This window comes from Eutrigla gurnardus (assembly GCF_963514095.1).
Source record: "Eutrigla gurnardus genome assembly, chromosome: 10".
NCBI classification, from domain to species: Eukaryota; Metazoa; Chordata; class Actinopteri; order Perciformes; family Triglidae; genus Eutrigla; species Eutrigla gurnardus.
In genome coordinates, this window is record NC_139924.1 from 14560163 (window position 1) to 14570801 (window position 10639).

The window sequence follows — 10639 nt, forward strand, 5'->3', positions numbered from 1 at the left end:
TGTGTGTGTGTGTGTGTGTGTGTGTGTGTGTGTGTGTGTGTGTGTGTGTGTGTGTGTGTGTGTGTGTGTGTGTGTGTGTGTGTGTGTGTCTGTGTGTGTGTGTGTGTGTGTTGCTTCACCCTGGCGGACCTTGACATGTCACAGTGACCAGAAAGCAATTATTGGTGTATTGCTGCTTTGAGGAGGACCTGCTAGACTCCCTTCTCCCCGCAGAGAGAGAGAGAAAGAGAGAGAGAGAGAGAGAGAGACAAAGAGAGAGGGAGAGAGAGCGAGAGAAAGAGAGAGAGAGAAAGAAACAGAAGTAAGAAAACAAAGCCACAGAAAGAGAAAGAGAGGAGAGAGATGGTGAATAGAGGGCTGAAGCAGAGAAAAACAATGAGAGAGAGGGAGAGAGAGGGAGCAAAACAAAGATTCAGAGGAGGAGAATGTCACGTTGACATTGCTGGATCGGTTTGAGGGCCGACCAGAGACACAACCGCTGTTCCCAGCAACGCTCTGAAGGACCCTCACAGACAAATATCTCAATATACAGTAGACACACACACACACACACACACACACACACACACACACACACACACACACACACACACATAAACACACACATACACCAACACACACACACACACACACACACACACACACACACACACACAAACACACACACATACAAACAAGCACACACACACACACACACACACACACACACACTCACAGAGTACTTGTCTGTTAGCATTTTTTTCCTGCTTTTTTTTATTAGCAATTGTGTTTTTAATCTTAACTAGGATTCTCATACAAAATCTATTGTAAATACCGCTGAAATACAATGCATGCATTACATTTCATATACCAAAAGCTAAGTTTTCCACGATTTAGCAACTATTCGAATTGTTTCAGGATGTGCAACAGCAAAGTCACATAAATCAGTCACATTTATTTAACTTGGATCACAGAAGTGAGTTACAGTTAATCATCAGTAACCAAAGTCACACAAAGACATTTGTTATTTATTTATTTATTTATTTCGGGCATGTCAGTTAAATCATCATCATGACACATCTTTGTTCAATAATACAATACACATGGCCGAAAGGGAAAGCGGCAGAAGCCAAGGCTTATCTAATCCCGCCCCCATTACCCACAGGATAAAATCTTCATCATAATATTTTCTTATGATGAAAATATGTGAACGGTTATGATTGAGGGGTTTCATGGTGGTGCACCAGGGAACCTAGATCTGTTGGACTGAGCAGTGTGTTCATGGAACAGGTACTAGACTCCAAACACCAATATCTATTTCCAGGTGGGCAGGCAGCCGTGTGTAATGTTATTGGTTGCACATACCCATTCACACTAATGTCACATATGGGTCACTCCATACATGAATGTGAACGGTCTCTGGGCAGAAAGCTGGGATTTGGGGGGGAAATATCAGTCCGCTTACTATTTATATTCTCCAGTGGCAATAAGTTGAATATTCATGTATTTTAGGGATGAACGATATCCCTGGCAGCATTGTGCACTTACTTAACTACTACAGTATATCAATATTACTTTCAGTTATTATATATTGATATTTATTGAGTGATAATCTATCACCATTTGAGTTATTGCTCACTTTAATGGGACCAGCTTCTGGCACGTCATGCAGTCATCCGTCTTCTACGTGTGTCTAATGGAATCACACTTCACCTGAGATTTACGTGCGAAGCTGTGAGCCCAAGTCTATTTATGTTTTATTGAATGTGCATACTGTACACTGATGATTTTCCTTTCAGCTGTGAGACTTTACAACTTAAAACAGTTGACTGCTGATGAAGATACTGGGACATAATAATATAATATATAATGTTGATGATGATTTTGCCAATCCTGCTTACAGCATTTCTCTATTTATGTATCTCACTTTCTCTCTCAAATCTTTCTCCTGAAGAGTGTCAGGTTCAAATATTTGTGCGTGTCCTCGACTTATTCACTTCTCTGATCCACTTCTCACTTCTCCATTCACTTAAGTGCTTTCCTCTTGCGTGATCTCCACTCCTGACCTGAGCTGCAGTAAGTCCGGCGCTGCAGTGTGACAAGCCTGACATGAGATCTGAATATTGTGGCTACACATCTCCTTCAGGTCTGCTTTTTAATACATTTAGAAACCTGTACATTTCAATGTGCAGAGCAAGATGACACGCCCTACTTTTGTAAGATCACGGCAGGTTCAGATATCTATAAGTAGAAAGTAGCCATATGCATGCTCACTCAGACCAGCTGTCAAGGTAAAACAGACAGTGAAGGGAGGAAACAGTAGCTACACAGCAGTCACTTTGTGTCAGACACTCAACAACAATGGCTGCCAGACTGTGGTGTAGAGTTTCATGGTTTCCTCGAGCACAAACTCCCTCGCACTCCCTTCTCCTTCTTCTGCTCTCCCCCTCCTTTCCCATCTTCAACTGATTCTCCGGGTGTCTCCATTTCTCACGTTGGTTTTCTTTTCAATCCCACTGTATTTTCTCACTTCCCCTCCTCACCTCTTGTTTGAGGTACTCTCTGTTGCCTTCCAGTTTTGTCACTCTCGTGGATCGACCCATTCGGTGAATGTTTTCCCTCCGCTGCTCGAGTGTAAGGTAACAATGTGATAGAAAACTCTACCCACTGCACCTGTCTGTCTCTTTCTGTAAATCATACAGTCTAACAGCCTCTGGTGACAGGCTTTGTGTGTAATCTGTGTGTGTGTGTGTGGGTGTGTGTGGGTGTGGGGTTGCAGAAAATGAGTGAAGAGTAAGAGCACCTAACTCGGCAGCTGATGGAAGTGTCTGCACATATGTGGTGAAACACACACACACACACACACACACACACACACACACACACACACACACACACACACACACACACACATATACATGCACATGCACAGATGGGGACGCAGGTGGATTTTGGTATGAGGAATGTCCTGGGTGAAGAACAGGTCAATGCAGGGCTTGGCTCCGTATAATTTTCCTCTACCAATCAAAACCTTCTGAACAGCCCCACTGGCAACGCCCAAACCAGGAAATGCTCACGTTCCTCATGCCGGGCCTGCTAAGCTGCAACAACAGAGGATTTGACTTGTATACACTCACACAAAGGTCTAGTCAGGGGTTTAGGACTTCAGGAAAAAAATATGCCCCTGTGGCTTTTGAAAATATGCTGATGACGCAGCTCCTTAGACATTTATTTCTCCCTTTTACCTGGACCTACAGTCATAAATACACACACACACACACACACACACACACACACACACACACACACACACGCACACACACACACACACACACAGCGTATGTATGCAGTGTTTTCTCTGTTATCACAAGTACCAAATATGGTCACTGTTCAGTATAATTATTCCATATTCAATCATCGCCTGTTTGCACTAATCAGCCACAACTTTTAAGTATTTGAACACATTCCACATTCTGAGCTATTTATAGTGTTATTTTTAAGCAACAGCGGATGCTTTTTAATCTTGTGTTAGTGACCTCATTCATGATATTTGACAAACAACCCCCCCCCCCCCCCCCCCCCCACACACACACACACACACACATGGGAGTAAATGTTAAATGTTGCTGCTATCTGATAATCAGAACATTAAAGGACTACTTGACCTGACAGACTGCAGATGAAGCACTCATTTGCTCTCTAATGTTTCCTCCTTCTTCTATAACCTCCTCATCAGTCTCTCTTCCTCACTCCCAAATCCTTTAAATCATAAATCTTTGTTTTTGACCCTTGCTCTCTTTTATTTATTTCTTATCTGATTCTAAGTGCTCAATAATGGGAAGGACTCATGCAGTTGGTATGGCAGAGTTGAATTTATATGTCGACAAGACTGTTTTATATCATAATGTATGTTTAGGTTCATGCTCCAACATCTGTTGCCAATGAATATGGAGTATCAAGGTAATGTTTCTTGTTTAAGAAAAAGAAAATCACCAAACAAGTTGGTTTCCTCCACAAACCTCCCACTAAACCGATTTAAAAGAAAAGGTAAAGATAAGCACTCCGCTCATGAAACAATCCGCTGCCCTCTGCCCTGCCACACACACTGTAATAATAATACATTTTTTGGTACATGCCATTGTGTGCATGTACCAAACAGATTTGACTTTGTGATTTATGTGTGTGTGTGTGTGTGTGTGTGTGTGTGTGTGTGTGTGTGTGTGGGAAGTTTACATCCATCCAATGGATCGAGGGACCAAGGGATCAGGGCTGGGACAGGGAGGATGGAGGGGATGTTTGCAGTCGCACGCGACCCACCCAAACATATGGACATACTGTACACTGCTATAGGAAGAGTCAGCCTTCAGGCCATGTTGCATGATGAGGTGTGTGTGTGGAGGAGGACCAGCAGGCAAGTGTACTCAAGGGTGTGTGTGTGTGTGTGTGTGTGTGCGTGTGTGTGTGTGTGTGTGTGTGTGTGTGTGTGTGTGTGTGTGTGTGTGTGTGTGTGTGTATGTATGTGTGTGTGTGTGTGTGTGTGTGTGTGTGTGTGTGTGTGTGTGTGTGTAAAGAATTTTGGAGAGGGAAAACGGATGCTCACCTCCATCTGACCAGCTCAATTCTGCTGTTTAATGTTTTGATTTAATTTGAAAAAAAAGGTTTTCATTTTTAATTCTGAAAAAGACAACAATGTATTCAAACCAGAGTCAATCACTACAGACCTCCAAACTTCATGTGGCCTTCAGATGAGCTCAAGAACAGTGCGTATCAGCAAGTGCAATGCAAAGCGTTGGATGCAGTGGTGTAAAGCACGCCGCCACTGGACTCCAGAGCAGTGGAGATGCGTTCTCTGGTGTGATGAATCACGCTTCTCCATCTGGCAACCTGATGGATGAGTCTGGGTTTTGCGGTTGCCAGGAGAACGGTACTTGTCTGACTGCATTGTTCCACGTGTAAAGTTTGGTGGAGGGGGATTATGGTGTGGGGTTGTTTTTCAGGAGCTGGGCTTGGCCCCTTAGTTCCAGTGAAAGGAACTCTGAATGCTTCAGCAAACCAAGAGATGTTGGACAATTCAATGCTCCCAACTTTGTGGAACAGTTTGGGGATGGCCCCTTCCTGTTCCAACAGTAAGGTCCATAAAGACACGAGGAGAGAGTTTGGTGTGGATGAACTTGACTGGCCTGCACAGAGTCCTGACCTCAACCTGATAGAACACCTTTTGGATGAATAAGAGTGGAGACTGAGAGCCAGGCCTTCTTGTCTAACATCAGTATATGACCTTATAAATAAGTTTCTGCAAGAATGGTCAAAAAGTCCCATAAACACACTCCTAAACCTTGTGGAAAGCCAACCCAGAAGAGTTGAAGCTGTTATAGCTGCAAAAGGTGGACCGACGTCATATTAGACCCTATGGATTAAGAATGGGATATGCAAGTCAAGGCAGGTGAGTGAATACTTTTGTTACAGTAATATAGTGTATATTTTGTTTTTTGGGGTTTCATCTTTTTCAGTCGCAGATTGTATGTTTTTTTGGATTACGATTTTTATTTAACAGTGTCCGATTGTTGAAATGAGCATAACAACATAGTATTGTTTAATGGAAGTAGTCTTTCTAAAAGACAAAAAAAAAGTCAAGGTCATCATATTATTTGTATGTGAAATGTTCATTTGTTATGTAACTAGTAACTAAAGCTGCCAAATAGATGTAGTGGTGTGGAAGTTTGAAGTCGTATGGAATGAAAATACTACTTAAACTCGTTGTGACTGATGCATGGCAGACAGTCAGGACCTAAGTCTAGACCTTGGTCACCCCGGAGTTGATGGCTAAGCCTCTTTACACTCTGATGCTGATTGGTTGCCTGTTCAAACGCCCTCTTCAGCTCTGTGTGCATGGATCCTTTACATCTTGCCGTGCATCCTATCAGAGTCCTATCCAGAGTTTTCACAAGCCTGCGATGCTCGAGATCCAAGTCCAAAAAGTAAGCAAGTTTGTTTGTGTGCAAGAGGTGTTGCCGTGACAACTGTCCAACCTTTGACCCGCCCACCTCCATCAAACATCAGCGTTCCGCACCTGTTGCGTTGTTCTATGGCGCCAGCTGCATTGCCCTGGAGACGCACATACACGCATATTTCAGGGACAGTCTAAGGACAGCGAGCGGCTGTGGAATCCTTCTGATCCCAGCATGCAATCTGATCGGCGTGCCGCAGAGACACACAAGGGCAGCTTGTTTTGTTGTGACTTTTTACACATGCACACTTACACTTCTTTTCAGGATCATTCTGTTTGTTTTCAATCTTAATTGAATGTTCCTGTGTTCACAATATTTCTGCGTGGACTTCCTCGGCATGTGAAGATTGCTGATTGTGATGCCGGCATGATGTGATGGATCGCCTTTTGTTACGCGACTTGCGACTCAGATTGGTCACTGAACGAAACAATAACAGTGATGGGCAGTTACAGGGTGCACTTTCACCGAGGGCACTTTGACAGCGTTTGACGAAAAGGATCACAGAGAGTGTCACAGACCCCCTTCCGGTAACGTCGGGTTGACATGTACGTCAAAGGCGTTTCAGAAAGCTTCCTGCTGCACTCTGATTGGCGGGAGACGTTGAGCTCACCCTGTCATCAGAGGATGAACACGTGGATCATCCAACGCAGGCGCAGGCCAGGTTGAAAGGATGGATTAGAGCGGAGAGAGGGATGGATGAAAGACAGGACGGATGCACCGAGCAAGGGAGGGAAGATGAAAGAGTGGATGATGGAATGAGTGAAGGTCAAGAGAGAAAGAGCAAAGGATTGATGTGATTGATGTGATACAGCTTGTTTTCATGAGGCCCATGCACGCGCCGAGCCCGAGCATTCTTGTGTTAAAGTGTGTGTGTGCATGCACCGGGTTTGTAGAGAAATGACTATTGATCCCAGTGTGTATCCAAGACTTAATTTCCCACAAGATCTAGCGCTGCCATTTGCCTGACACACACACACACACACACACACGCACACACACACACACACAGTCCCCTGTTTATCTCATATAAGATATCAATCAGTCACAGCCCTTCAGGAAGGAGGATGTCTTTTTTCTAATTTCTTTCAGATTTAGAAAACATCCCACCCCCCTTCCCTGAAATTCCCTCTCATGCGGCTGTTTGATATTTTGGTGAGTTGCCATACACCACAGAGGAAGGAGAGGGTGTTGATGGTACATTGCAATTTCAATGACATGATTCACCGTGTTTTTCGCTGTCTGCCACCCGTCTGCTTGATCAACAGCAGCAACAACCTATGTTCAGTTTTCTTGATTTGAATCTGTGGAGGCACGCCCACATGTTACATGATACAGTTTTTGACCGACTGACACATCTAATTCCACAGAAATGTAGATCTTTATTCTTCTTCTTAGAGGGCAGAGTCAAGTAACGGTTGATTCTTATCGGCGCCCGTCATTCACAACAGCTGATTAACTCTCTGTAACGCCAGCTGAAGGCGGCAGGTATGCGTTCCATCTGCAGTCTGTAATTGAAGCGAGGCACGTTGTCAAGCTGTGATTACGGGTGCCAGAACCACTGTGGTTACCGTGACGAAGTCTTGCGCAACCGGCAAACTTCTTCACTCCTTCGACACATTACTCTGATTGGTTAGGATCTGTTGTTTTACATAGTTTCTACACTGAACCCCCTCAGGAACCTTCATGCCCTTAACGGGCCCGCTGATCATGAATTATGATGGATTCGTCTTAATCTCACCTTGTTTCCACGTGAACAACACATACAGCACATGCCTGCAGCCACCTAAATACCCAATGTGCTCTGAAACTCCTTCAGTGCACTTGACTGCACTTTGAACTATGTTATGAACTAATGCACAAAACACCACCTCCTGTTTTACATGTTTTTTTTTTCATTTTTTCTGATAAAGAATATTGGAAACGGCAGATGGAAGTCAGGTATCACATCGTCTCTGAACGTGAAGACAGAAAGAAGGGCGAGACGGATCGAGATGAGGGACAGTGGACTGTAAAGTACAAACATGTTGTACAGGCAGAATGCAGGAGCACTCAGAGGCCTGCTCTAAATCACCAGTAGCTGTGACATCACAGGAGGAAAAGTGGGTTAAACATGAGAGAGAGAGAGAGAGAGAGAGAGAGAGAGAGAGAGAGAGAGGGAGAGAGGGAGAGAGAGAGACAGAGGAAATGCGCATGGAGATGTGTGATGAGAGGTACAAAGAGAGGCTGATAACTGGTGCCAGACAGCTGTGAGCGAATTACTCTGATTGTGTTTGTGTGTAGCTCTGCTCATGTCTCTGTCTGCAGCTCACATATTGTCACAGTTGAATTATGAAAATATATACTGTTAATATTTGAAAAATACTTCCAGCATCCGTATTGTTATTTAATACACTTTAAAGGAACAAAACACAACCATGCCTGGGAACTGTGTCGTGCATATATGACAAATTATTAATACAGTGAAGAGCTGTGCTGTTTAACTGAATTCTCTTGAGGATAGTGTGAATAATTCCACACAGTTGCCCATAAAAAGTCTGTTGTAGATTGGTAGTGAAAACAGGTTGTCTGCCTGTGAGCTCAGACGTGCGAGCCCTCTCACTCTGTATCCTCATTGCGTGTGGCTGCAAGGTCACAGGGCTAGACAGCCAGCTACACACACACACACACACACACACACACACACACACACACACACACACACACATATAAACACACACACACACACACACACACACACACACACACACACACACACACACACACACACACACACACACACACACACACAGAGACTTTACCCTAACCCTCCCAACCCTGTCGGCTTCCCAGCCTAATCCCCTCTCTGGCGGCATGATCAGTTAATGTGTTTGTGTGTGTGTGTGTGTGTGTGTGTGTGTGTGTGTGTGTGTGTGTGTGTGTGTGTGTGTGTGTGTGTGTGTGTGTGTGTGTGTGCGCGCCAGGAGGCGGGAGTACTACATACTGTCATAGCATGCAAGAATTAGAATTAAAACTGATTTCCAATTGACTTTCTTAAGAGCGAAGCAGCAGCTGCGTTTGGAGGAAAAGGTTATTTAAAAAAGAAAACATAGCCCCACACATTTACTTTGAATTTAATAACAAACAAAAACAATCTATACGACTTATGGAAAGCTGCTCAGTTGAAAAAAAGAAAGCATATTTTATGCCAAAAGAGTTATTTGATATACAGGAAACTTTCTTGAACTTGAGAATTTATTGTTCTTCCACATGGAGATTCCTGACTGGATGTAACATTTGGGTACAATTAATGTGAATTATATTCAAATAGAGAAGGATTATTGTATTTCCAGCTATGTCAGCATACCTTGATAGATGACTCGACAAATGGGGGAATTGAGCCTTTTGTGTCTCCAGGGAGCAGAGGAGACAAGTGAGGAGAAGCTGTCCCAACAGAAAGACTCACACGAGCACAGGGGGAAACCACTCAGGTATACTCCTCTTTCTTTTTCTCTGCATTGCTTTATCGCGTGATAAATACCCATCCCTTCCCTCCTCCAACTTTCCCACAATCCCTGTATACTCATCCCACTCATTGTCCTCCAAATCATCCTCTTCCTCTGCTTCGTTTCTCCTCACCGTCTCCTTCCTCCCGGAGAGAGGTGGGGATATTAGTGTCAGCTGAGATCTGCTCTTCGGTCAGTTGAGGAGATCTTAGGCTCCATAAAGTGCCAGCGACACAACAGAGAGTCTCGTGTGAGGATGGCGCAACAGATGGAAGCACTCCCTAGTTGGCGTGGAGTCATGTTTCTCACACACAAAAACACACACAAGCGCACACTCATCCGTGCACAGAGGCACGCACTCATTGTGAGCATGCAGAGGCCCCTTCTATTGGAGTGCATCACACTAATATGCAGGCGGACACATGTGTGTGCACACCCAACCCACATGTGTACGGGGTATCTCAGCTTTCCGTGCAGGCGTTAGATGTATGTGGGGTGTGTATTTTTTCACATGGTATCTGCTGGTATTCTTTTTCTAAGCCATCTGCGGCCTGGTGTGTTCAATTACACTGTCGATTTATTTCCCTTCCCACACAACAGTGTCTGATCTCACCCTCTGGCTCCTATACAGCTCAACACATGATAGTACTCCACTTGGTGGGGTGGAGGCTATTTCAGAAGGGATGAGAGGGTTGGGGGAGGGGGGCACAGAGCTCAGAGAAAATGTAATTGGAGACAACAATTCCCCAAATTCTCCAAGATTGGAGATCATGGGGTGGCTAGAGATAATGTTTATCTGGTCAACAGGCTTTGGTTTCTGCAGAGAAATCAATAAGGAGATGGTATCTCGTGGTGGCTGCTTTTATCTTGAATGGGTGTTGTGAATCTGTCCCTTTTCACTTTGTTCAAATGTGTGCAAATGTTCCTGTAGTTTCTGTTCATATTCATAAGTCTGCCAGAATGCTTACAGTCCACATGCTTCCTGTCCTTGAAGAAATAACGCCTCCTCCTGTGTCCATTGCTGTCTTTTTGTGTTTTCATGTAAACATATGGTTGCATTAGGGGGGATTCATGGTAGGCCACTGTTCACTGTTAGAATACTACAATGATTGGGCCACTGAGCTGTTATGGAAACCTTGTGTTTAAGCAGAGTAAAAAAGAAAAACAGAA